The sequence below is a fragment of the Schistocerca nitens genome, chromosome 3 (genome assembly GCF_023898315.1).
Source record: "Schistocerca nitens isolate TAMUIC-IGC-003100 chromosome 3, iqSchNite1.1, whole genome shotgun sequence".
Classification (NCBI taxonomy): domain Eukaryota; kingdom Metazoa; phylum Arthropoda; class Insecta; order Orthoptera; family Acrididae; genus Schistocerca; species Schistocerca nitens.
Genome location: NC_064616.1, coordinates 967,347,488 through 967,359,758, shown reverse-complemented (window position 1 = coordinate 967,359,758; position 12,271 = coordinate 967,347,488). Strand labels below are relative to the sequence as shown.

At 44.5% G+C, this 12,271-nt stretch overlaps 1 non-coding gene across 1 annotated transcript; it reads right to left on the bottom strand.

The window, feature by feature from the left end:
- Positions 1 to 6,013: 6,013 nt before the first annotated feature.
- On the bottom strand, positions 6,014 to 6,088 carry Trnas-cga (transfer RNA serine (anticodon CGA)). Its single transcript has one exon. It is a non-coding gene; the product is annotated as a tRNA-Ser (tRNA).
- Positions 6,089 to 12,271: the final 6,183 nt, after the last annotated feature.

Here is a 12,271-nt window from a genome sequence, read left to right as displayed (position 1 = left end):
GAACGTCGGATTTCCATCATCTGAGTTCAGAGATGTGTATGTAGGTAGCACAGAGACCACAGCGTGAAACACAAAATAATTTCTGCTATATTTCGGTGACATGTCACGTAAATTAGAACCAATAGGAAGGAATAATATTCCTTACGCCACAAGCAGAAAGCTTGAGGCCCGCCGAAAGCAAAACCCCATGTTGTACTGTCGTGATCAGTAGAAAATCATATTCGGTGGCCAGCACACTGAACGTCTCGAGAACGAGTCGTTTTTGGTACGATCTGTTGCAATAAAACGACGGGAAAAGTAATATTAGTGGGTAAAGAGTTTTCGTATTTAGTTACTATCGCGTTGCAACTCGCGTCTTGTAACAGTAAGCCGTTTTAAGGCAACGGCAAATTGAAAATTCATGAAAAACTTGTAATTCCTGTTAAGGTTTGTTGTCATTAAATGTAACTTAATAACTTTCCGGCGATTAAAAATCTATGAAGGACTATGACAAAAAATACAAAGCCGTGTAATAAAAACCTACAGCGTGGCGTGATAAGTAAAGAAATCACATTATAGAACAGGTTACGTAGGCAGAGTGTTTGCGTAGTGTTGCATATATTTCTTTGCACCTCCTCGCTTTCTAAAAGGTTGTGGTACTTTCTTGAGAAATTAGTAGAAATTATCTCTGTAATAGTTGCTGTTACGTAAGTATAAGTGTGTTCTCTGTAAGGTGTGAGTTTGTTCGATTCGGCGAATTTTTATAAGCTGATGTCGTTGCTGACTGCACATAAATCTTTCGTTTTTGTCTTTTCACATGTTCACGGATATTGAAGTTTTTATTTGTATATACCTGAGACAGAACACATTTAACAGAGATAACGTAAAAATTTTACGCTTTCCGGCAACTGCTGCTGGATGGCGGTAAATCACGTTAAACGTTTGAGGCGCCATGTCACGGACTGCGCGGCCCGCCCCGCTGGAGATTCGAGTCTTCCCTCGGGCAAGGGTGTGTGTGTTATTCTTAGCATAAGTTAGTTAAGTAGTGTGTAAGTTTAGGGACTGATGACCTCAGCAGTTTGGTCCTTTAGGAATTCAAACACATCTGACATCACGTTAAACAGACCTCCCGCTTGCCGGCGGTGCTGTGTCTCGTTACGTTGAATATACTGTAGTATACAGAGAAGTTGCAGCATTAGAAAATTGCAGCGAAATGCAGGAAGATCTGCAGTGGATAGGCACTTGGTGCAGGGAGTGGCAACTGACCCTTAACATAGACAAATGCAATGTATTGCGAATACATAGAAAGAAGGATCCTTTATTGTATGATTATATGATAGCGGAACAAACACTGGTAGCAGTTACTTCTTTTAAATGTCTGGGGTATGCGTACGGAACGATTTGAAGTGGAATGAGCATATGAAATTAACTGTTTGTAAGGCGGGTGCCAGGTTGAGATTAATTGGGAGGGTCCTTGGAAAATGTAGTCCATCAACAAAGGAGGTGGCTTACATAACACTCGTTCGACCTATACTTGAGTATTGCTCATCAATGTGGGATCCGTACCAGGTCAGGTTGACGGAGGAGATAAAGAAGATCCAAAGAAGAGCGGCGCGTATCGTCACAGGGTTATTTGGTAAGTGTGATAGCGTTACGGAGATGTTTAGCAAACTCAAGTGGCAGACTCTGCAAGAGAGGCGCTCTGCATCGCGGTGTAGCTTGCTGGCGAGGTTTCGAGAGGGTGCGTTTCTGGATGAGGTATCGAATATATTGCTTCCCCCTACTTATACCTCCCAAGGAGATCACGAATGTAAAATTAGAGAGATTAGAGCGCGCACGGAGGCTTTCAGACAGTCGTTCTTCCCGCGAACCATACGCGATTGGAACAGGAAAGGGAGGTAATGACAGTGGCACGTAAAGTGCCCTCCGTCACACACCTTTGGGTGGTTTGCGGAGTACAAATGTAGATGTAGATATTGCGTATCCGTGAAAGTCACCGTCAGCAGCTACATCGCGTATGTCGACATCTGAACCGTCCTACTTTAAATTCTGCAGAAACGGCGTGGGTGACGTCACACCTCGTCAGCCTGCGTTCCGAGGTTGAATGAAGATGCGTAATTACAATTACGACGTTCAAACACATAAACCATGCAATATTATTATGTTTAACAATACTACGAGTCCCGTAAATAACTTCGGAAAAATTCAAAGTATATACACGCCCTAGCAAACACAAATGAAACTGAGCAATGGCCGCAGTGAAGAAAAAGACTATTTTTCCGTGCCAAGTCATCCACTCTATGGAATCACAGGCACATCTGCTGCTGAATGATTACCGAGCCAGGTAGCGCAGTGGTTAGCGCACTGGACTCGCATTCGGGAGGCAGAAGGTTCAAACTCACGTCCAATTATCCAGATTTAGGCTGCCCGTGAGTTCTCTAAATCTCTTCGGGCAGATTCTGGGATAGTTCCTTTGAAAAGCCGTGGCAGGTTTCCTTCCCAATCCCTGACACCATCCGAGTTTGTGCTCGGACTCTAATGACCTCGATGACGACGGGACTTTAAACCCAGTCTTCCTTCTGCCTTGTAAATGATCAATGCGGCGTTCGAACGACGTTTGTCACGGGGGAGGTTGGCACAAAATTTCGTGTACATAGTGCTCTCAGCTACCTATATGACATGACGAATAGCTCTTTGTGAACTATTTAGCCGGCGAAGTACCCTCGTACGTACAACACACGCACGTTGACTGTCGGGAAAAAGTCTCTACACATATCTGATAAATGTAGAATCACCACCATCCCCTCTCGATTTCCACCGTCTTTGCGAGAAAAAATACTGCTGCCATCGCGGCCACACGTCGTCGCCTCCAGCCAGCCGAGGCAATAGTACCGTAGCCGCAGTGGGTTGAACACATCTCTCTAGGAATGCACTAGTCCGAGGAACTACACACACACACACACACACACACACACACACACACACACACACACACACACACACACACACACACACGTATATGCAACCAACGGTATCCAAACTGTGGACACAGTGCGCTCATTGGCTGTCAATAACGGCAGGATAGCGTGTGAGCAGTAGCCCGCAGAGGAATCCTCCTGCAAGCCTGTGACGCCCACTCTTTTTCCTTATCACTCGCAGGCAGAATGTGCAGACTCGATAAGGAAACACTGACAGATGGTACTACAGCAGTTACACATAAAACACAATCTGGTATTCTTTATGACACAGCTCTCTGATTGACGGAGAACCATGCTCAGAAGGCTGGAGACGCTTATTTAGTTGGTGTTTATTTCGTTAGATGTGAACTATACGTTACTTTGCGGTTCGTCCGATTGCAGTAATATTTTGTCACCTTCATAAATCTTTAACACACTCATTACTAATGTGGTGGAAGGCTTTCTCTGAATAAGTCACTTAGTGCTATATATTTTCCCAATTGGTCCGATCAGCACGCGAGTATTATGTAGGTGTTTCTCGATCCGAGGAGAGAAGACATCGTTCTTTTCACTAAAGTTAGTAGAACTTACATTTCCGGGTGACTACATACTTTTCGTGTAAGATAGAGAAATTAGGGTTCATGCAGAGACACTCCGACCGCGGTATTTATCCACCGATCTATTTTTGCAAGTGACTCAAGGTGCTGTCCACCAGGCACCGTACGGCAGTTTGCGGTGTATGTGTTCTAAAAATTTTGGAAGAGATGTCATGATCTGATGACCAGCTTAGAAGCATACAGTGATCTAGAGTTCGGGTCAACATTAAAACACAAATCAGGTTATGGCTGGCTCTGAGCACTATGGGACTCAACTGCTGTGGTCATAAGTCCCCTAGAACTTAGAACTACTTAAACCTAACTAACCTAAGGACAACACACAACACCCAGCCATCACGAGGCAGAGAAAATCGCTGACCCCGCCGGGAATCGAACCCGGGAACCCGGGCGTGGGAAGCGAGAACGCTACCGCACGACAACGAGATGCGGGCACAAATCAGGTTATACTAGAGTCAAGTTCCACTCCTGACACTTCCTAGACGGGGAGTCTGTAGACAGGATGTTACTAAATATTTCTTTTTTGCCCTCTTCTAAGGCAGTAAATGTGACACTTCCTTTGAAATGTTTTCGTAATTCTTGCATCTGATGATTCCCTCTTATAGCTCGCACTCCGCCGGGTAATTTTTTTAGGCAACACACTTTAAGACAGATTGCATTCCAGTTATATATCACGTCTATTAATGCACTCTGGTAAGAGTCCCAGGCTGACAAGGAAATCTGGTAACCTGATGGAGTTTTACGTAACAGACATCGGAAAACACATTCGAAATTTCGAATCTTTTCCGAAACTGTCATACCGTAAGTGACAGATAATTATAGATTAGGCTAATCATAACGGGTATTTCACCACCTCATTAAGATATTAGCATAGCGTGGTGCAGGTGTGACACACGTACAGACATAATGTTATCTGTTATAGCGTTACGGCAGCGTCTAACACACAACATGGAAAATATCACGAATCACCCAATCGCATTACAAGATTATTTTTATAAGTAGTGTTAAAACGTTCCTATTTGTTTAGGAATCATGTCTCGAAGAGACGACATGATCCCATGTTCAACTTTTGATAGATGCAAGGAGGTTTCGAAGGTTTAAGGTACAGATGCATTCATTACTCTGTAATATTCCAAATCAGTTTCCGTCACACACCTAAACTTCTTCAATGACGCTCTACCAATGGTTTTTTTCTTCCACCATACGATGTGAATCACGATATCCGTCACCTTCGCCCCTGATAATAATTTACTAATGATTGGTAAATGGTTACTTGTTGCACGTCCTTCACCACAGCACCTGAGTATCCGAATCAGTTCCCAAACCTTGGTAAGTAAGTGATAAATAACTGTAGATTAGAGCAACACAGATGGGGAAACATTGCGCGACGCGACACTTCCAGTTTGAAATTTACGCTGTTACGTGTATTCTCGGGTTCACGTTCCTCGCGCTTTATCTCTACTGCAGTAAAATCTACTTACCTGCTAAGGCAGCATGAACTAACTCTTTTCTCTTGGAAGGGCCCTCTTATAACTGCAGGATCGTCGCAATACGTTGGGAAAGAGTAGAAAGCAAAGATAATCTTTCTACAGTTTTGGGGCCACAGCCAATACTACTGTTTAAATGAATGTTTCACCGTTTGACTGCATATACTTTTTATTCTGTTGAAAATTACTTCTGCCTTCGGCCATTTTCAGTTACCACAATCAAATGTAATTCCTTCACGAAAGAAGACACAGTAAACATTCCAGAAGTCGTAACCAACAGCTGTTAGCATGACTGACATAAAAGTAGATACCTTAGATGTTTCTAAACAACTGAAATCACTTAACAAATGCAAGTCTTCCGGTCCAGATGGTATACCAGTCAGGTTCCTTTCAGAGTATGCAGACACAATACCGCCTTTCTTAGCAATCATATACAACCACTCAATTGACGAAAGGTCTGTTCCTAAAGACTGGAAAGTAGCACACGTCACACTAATATTCGAGAAAGAAAATAGAAGTAACCCACTGAATTACAGACCCATATCACTGACTTCAATTTGCAGTAGGATTTTGGGGCATATACTGTACTCGAACATCATGGATCACCTTGAAGACAATGACTTACTGATACATAACCAACATGGATTCAGAAAATATTGTTCTTGTGAAGTAATGAGTGCTGTCGACAAGGCATCTCAGACAGATTCCATATTCCTAGATTTCCAGAAGGCTTCTGATACTGCTCCTCACAAGCGACTATTCATCAAATTGCGTGCATATGCAGTATCGTCTCAGTTGTGTGACTGGATTCATGATTTCCTCTCAGAGAAGTTACAGTTCGTACTGATAGACGGTAAATCATCGAATAGAACAGAAGTGATATCTGGCATTCCGCAAGGTAGTGTAATAGGCCCTCTGCTGTTTCTGATTTACATAAATGATCTAGGTGATGAAACTTCCTGGCAGATTAAAACTGTGTGTCCGGCCGAGACTCGAACTCGGGACCTTTGCCTTTCGCGGGCAAGTGCTCTACCAACTGAGCTACCGAAGCACATCCCCCAGGCTGTGGCTAAGCCATGTCTCCGCAATATCCTATCTTTCAGGAGTGCTAGTTCTGCAAGGTTCGCAGGAGAGCTTCTGTAAAGTTTGGAAGGTAGGAGACGAGGTACTGGCAGAAGTAAAGCTGTGAGTACCGGGCGTGAGTCGTGCTTCGGTAGCTCAGTTGGTAGAGCACTTGCCCGCGAAAGGCAAAGGTCCCGAGTTCGAGTCTCGGTCGGGCACACAGTTTTAATCTGCCAGGAAGTTTCATATCAGCGCACACTCCGCTGCAGAGTGAAAATCTCATTCTGATCTAGGTGATAATCTGAGCAGTCCCCTTAGATTGTTTGCAGATGGTGCTGTAATTTGCCGTCTAGTAAAATCATCAGACGATCAATTCCAATTACAAAATGATCTAGAGAGAATTTCTGTATAGTGCGAAAAGTGGCAATTGGCACTAAACCAAGAAAAGTGCGAGGTCATCCACATGGGTACAAAAAAAAATCCGATTAATTTTGGGTATACGACAAATCGCACAAATCTAAGGGCTGTCAATTCGACCAAATACCTAGGAATTACAATTACGAGCAACTTAAATTGGAAAGACCACATAGATAATATTGTGCTGAAGGCGAAACAAAGACTGCGCTTTGTTGGCAGAACACTTAGAAGGTGCGACAAACTCAATAGAGAGACAGCCTACATCACATTTGTCCGTCCTCTGCTGGAATAGTGCTTTGCGGTGTGGGATCCTTACCAGGTAGGATTGACGGAGGACATCGAAAAAGTGCAAAGAAGGCCAGCTCGTTTCGTGTTATCGCACAATAGAGGAGAGAGTGTCACTGATATGATACGCGAGTTGGGGTGGCAGTCACTGAAATAAAGGAGGTTTGCTTTGCGGCGAGATATATTTACGAAATTTCAGTCACCAACTTTCTCTTCAGAATGGGAAAATATTTTGTTGACACCCATCTACATAGGGAGATATGATCATCGTAATAAAATAACAGAAATCAGAGCTCGAACGGAAAGACTCGGGTGTTCGTTTATCCCACGCGCCACTCGAGAGTGGAATGGTAGAGCAGAAGTATGAAAATTATTCGATCAACCCTCTGCCAGGCTCTTAAGTGTGAATTGCAGAGAAACCCAGTAGATGTAGAACGCCAGTTTTGCTGATCTTGTAGTAGGCTTAATCTTCAGCTGAATACAGATCGGAATGACTTTGTTATTTCAGTAGTTTTTATTAAATAAGATGCATTCTGTCGTTTTAATTAGCTTCAGCTTCGTAACTTCGAAACTAAGAACTCCATCAAGTGCCTGGTTAATCGCGGCCGAGTGGAGTGTCCGCGCGGTTTGAAGCGCCATGTCGCGGATCGCGCGGCCCGTCCCACCGTAGGTTCGAGTCCTCCCTCGGGCATGGATGCGTGTGTTGTTCTTAGCATAAGGTAGTTTAAGTTAGTTTCAGTAGTGTGTAAGTCTAGGGACCGATGACCTCAGCAGTTTGATCCCTTAGGAATTCACACACGTTTCAACATTTTTTGATAATCGCGCCACAATTAGGGTTCACAGTCATAAAATACTTTTGAAACGGAAGTTCCGCCATTTGCGCAGTTTTTTCCATCGTACTAAGCTAATTAAAACGACTAAATGCGTCAAATTTAATGAACAGTGCAAGACCACTAAAATCATCCCGATTTATATTCAGTTGAAGATTAAATTTGCTACAAGATAAGCATATCGGGCATTTGAGTGTGGTACCTGAAAATGGCCAAAGGTCGAAATCATCATTGTACTACAGAACAAATTGCATACATAGTCAAATAGCGGAACCTTCATGTAATCAGTTACAATGCAAATGATTTCGTCACAACAAAGGTGTTGATAGGAAACGACATAACGTGGAGACATGCACGAATCATTGTCCCCAGCTACGGTATACTGATGAGACAGGTACTGAGAAAGATATCTACCTCTCATCCACATACTTTAGATATAGCTGGGAGTAGGATTTAATATCCACTTACGAGAGGCACAATCTAAAGCAGAGACTGTGGATCTGGCCTCGATAAACAGCAGCTCACCAGCATACAGTCTTCATTAACGGTTAATTGCAAATACCAGCAATTATTATTAAAATTCCGCATACTTGGAAAAGTTAGTAGGTAATGTTCTAAGTCTACCCGAAACATGGATTTCTTTAGATATCTTTATATTTGCCAATACCACAGTCAGTCCTCTCTGTATAACTGTTCTTTTCATACTCAGATTTATCGGTATCTAGACAACGACTATCACTCGAATTTTGCATAATCATGACACTAGCGAATACCTCGGGGAAACTGGAGCTTTTACCAACCATGATTGCGAATCCATAACTGTAAATAATATACATATTTCCCGTTACCATCGTCCTACAGAGATTTGGTTCTACAGCAGGTATCTAACTCTAGCACCTTGGATGAGAAATCGATTTCAAAATACACTCCTGGAAATGGAAAAAAGAACACATTGACACCGGTGTGTCAGACCCACCATACTTGCTCCGGACACTGCGAGAGGGCTGTACAAGCAATGATCACACGCACGGCACAGCGGACACACCAGGAACCGCGGTGTTGGCCGTCGAATGGCGCTAGCTGCGCAGCATTTGTGCACCGCCGTCGTCAGTGTCAGCCAGTTTGCCGTGGCATACGGAGCTCCATCGCAGTCTTTAACACTGGTAGCATGCCGCGACAGCGTGGACGTGAACCGTATGTGCAGTTGACGGACTTTGAGCGAGGGCGTATAGTGGGCATGCGGGAGGCCGGGTGGACGTACCGCCGAATTGCTCAACACGTGGGGCGTGAGGTCTCCACAGTACATCGATGTTGTCGCCAGTGGTCGGCGGAAGGTGCACGTGCCCGTCGACCTGGGACCGGACCGCAGCGACGCACGGATGCACGCCAAGACCGTAGGATCCTACGCAGTGCCGTAGGGGACCGCACCGCCACTTCCCAGCAAATTAGGGACACTATTGCTCCTGGGGTATCGGCGAGGACCATTCGCAACCGTCTCCATGAAGCTGGGCTACGGTCCCGCACACCGTTAGGCCGTCTTCCGCTCACGCCCCAACATCGTGCAGCCCGCCTCCAGTGGTGTCGCGACAGGCGTGAATGGAGGGACGAATGGAGACGTGTCGTCTTCAGCGATAAGAGTCGCTTCTGCCTTGGTGCCAATGATGGTCGTATGCGTGTTTGGCGCCGTGCAGGTGAGCGCCACAATCAGGACTGCATACGACCGAGGCACACAGGGCCAACACCCGGCATCATGGTGTGGGGAGCGATCTCCTACACTGGCCGTACACCACTGGTGATCGTCGAGGGGACACTGAATAGTGCACGGTACATCCAAACCGTCATCGAACCCATCGTTCTACCATTCCTAGACCGGCAAGGGAACTCGCTGTTCCAACAGGACAATGCACGTCCGCATGTATCCCGTGCCACCCAACGTGCTCGACAAGGTGTAAGTCCACTACCCTGGCCAGCAAGATCTCCGGATCTGTCCCCCATTGAGCATGTTTGGGACTGGATGAAGCGTCGTCTCACGCGGTCTGCACGTCCAGCACGAACGCTGGTCCAACTGAGGCGCCAGGTGGAAATGGCATGGCAAGCCGTTCCACAGGACTACATCCAGCATCTCTACGATCGTCTCCATGGGAGAACAGCAGCCTGCATTGCTGCGAAAGGTGGATATACACTGTACTAGTGCCGACATTGTGCATGCTCTGTTGCCTGTGTCTATGTGCCTGTGGTTCTGTCAGTGTGATCATGTGATGTATGTGACCCCAAGAATGTGTCAATAAAGTTTCCCCTTCCTGGGACAATGAATTCACGGTGTTCTTATTTCAATTTCCAGGAGTGTAGATGAATAGCCAGTCAACTACCCCCTCCCGTCATTAACAAATGTATCATTAAACACACATTACTGCAATGCATATATATTCCATACTCATTCTTAAATGTGATTTGAATACGACGAATAGACTATTGTGCAGGTACAACATAGCATTCCACCAAACTATTGGCACTGACGCACACGACTTGACTGGTCCCATCAGAGGATCACTAGGATCACTTGGAAGAGTGATCTTGAGTGATGAAAACAGATTCTGCGTGCGCACAAGTGATGCTTATTTGCGCGTACTACGCAGGCCTATTGAGCGCTGTCTCGATAAGTTCATACTTCCAAGACACAGTGGCCCCATCCCAGGCATTCTGGTCTCTGGTGCGATGAACTATAAGTCTCGTTCACCTTTAGTGTTTCCGAAGGGGACGCTAACCAGCGCTCGGTAGGTGCAGAATGTTGTTAGATCCATTCTTTTGCCTTTCTTGCAAAAAGAAGGTTAGGTCTTGTTAAACAGGTTAACGCTTGCTCACACACTCTCCGTTAAACACAACGTGCTCTGCAGAACGTGCAGAATCTTCCCTGGGCAGCGTGATCTCCGGACTAGTCTCCAATCGAAAACGTGTGGGTTATGATGGGACGAGGAGCGACTCGTGCGACTCATCAATCGACAACTGTTACAGAACTATGGAAACAGGTCGAGCAGTCGTGACATGATGTATCCCAGGACTGTATTCGACTTATGTGCAATTGACTGTATGCCACAATCAGCGTCTGTATTGCCGCCTGTGAAAGCTACACCATGTACTAGTATGGGTGTTTCAGCGTAAGTCGATTCCTGGTACCTGAGAGCCACTTACGCTATTGATATGTAATGTTGTCATTTCATGTACTCCATATGCACAGTAGCAACAGTAAACCTTGAGTGAATTGGATACCTCTAAAAATTCCTACAAATATTTTCCGTCTAAGTATATTTTTTTGCGTTTACATATAGCTTATGGAAAATATGGAATAATACCTAAAAATGGTTAAACTGTGGAAAAATTGTGAAAAAGGTGATAAATTCGTGAAATTGTGGAAAATATGGACAAATACGAAAAACGTGCAACTCGAGAGTACTTACATGTCTGCCTATGTGTGGACTCTCTTGATGTGCGAATGACGACATTCGCCTAATATTAAATTTAACTTTTGTTATTAACAAATACCTACACTCTGATCCTCTCCCTTTGCGTCAAATAACGAAACTAAAGTAATTGTAATAAATTTAATTTTTTGTTATTTATGACAATTACCAACGCTCTCATACTCTCCGTTGACCTCGAGTTATGCGGCTTAACTCAAAACCAAAAAAAATAAAAAAAAGAATCTGTTATCACCATGGTGCACAGCTCTAGAGTAAGGCCACCAGCTCTGGTACTCTATTTATAAAGGCAGAAGGAGCGGGATGGTTTGCTTAATTCCCATTGGTCCAGAGGGGAGCGGAAAGGATTGGTTGGCGTGGGCAGGATATGTAGCCTGATATCCCTTTTTTATCGAGTAGGCCCCAGGTCATGTATAAGGGGGGCTGGGGTAGTGGAATTCTTCCTTGTCTTACAGCCATGGTTCCTTCAAGTTTAAGATTGTTGTTTCGTAATCTCCGACGGAGATTTTAAGACCTGATTATTTTTGCGATTCTTTCATTTCCTTCGTCATAGCTTCAGTTTTCATTACAGCAGCGCAAACAATTTCTACTCATCTCTTCTCACACAAGGTGTTTCCGTCAGAGCGTGCAAAAATGTAACAGGACATAGAGAATTCTGCACTGAACAATTTGAGGTAGGGAACGCACGGTCGGAGAAGCCAGCTTGAGGAGATACGGAAGTAAATTTGCCTACCATTTTGTCTAGCGTCACTGCTTTCCAGCTTATTTGCAGCTAACATGCGTATAAATCTAGTCGTACTGTGTTGTTTATTTACATTTACATTCTTTATTTCCTGCAAGGAAACAAGGAGGACGAGCCTGATTACCAGGAAGTCATGATGAAGGTTTTGTGTACTTTAGTTGTCGGTAAGGTGGCTCTGTTTTATCATATTACGTTGTCCCATGACAGAACGTACTATGAATCAACGACAGACCTCTTTATTGCTCAGTGCTATTCAGAGATGTACAGTACAACACGATAGAGCAGTAACCACTGGTAGCTGGATTGGAAGCGAAGGTCTTATTCCATGGTCTGCGATGTTGCCTGACCTGAATCCCCTTGATTATTTCCTATGGGGATATCTAAATTCACTTGTGCATGAGACCTCAGTGAATACAGAGATG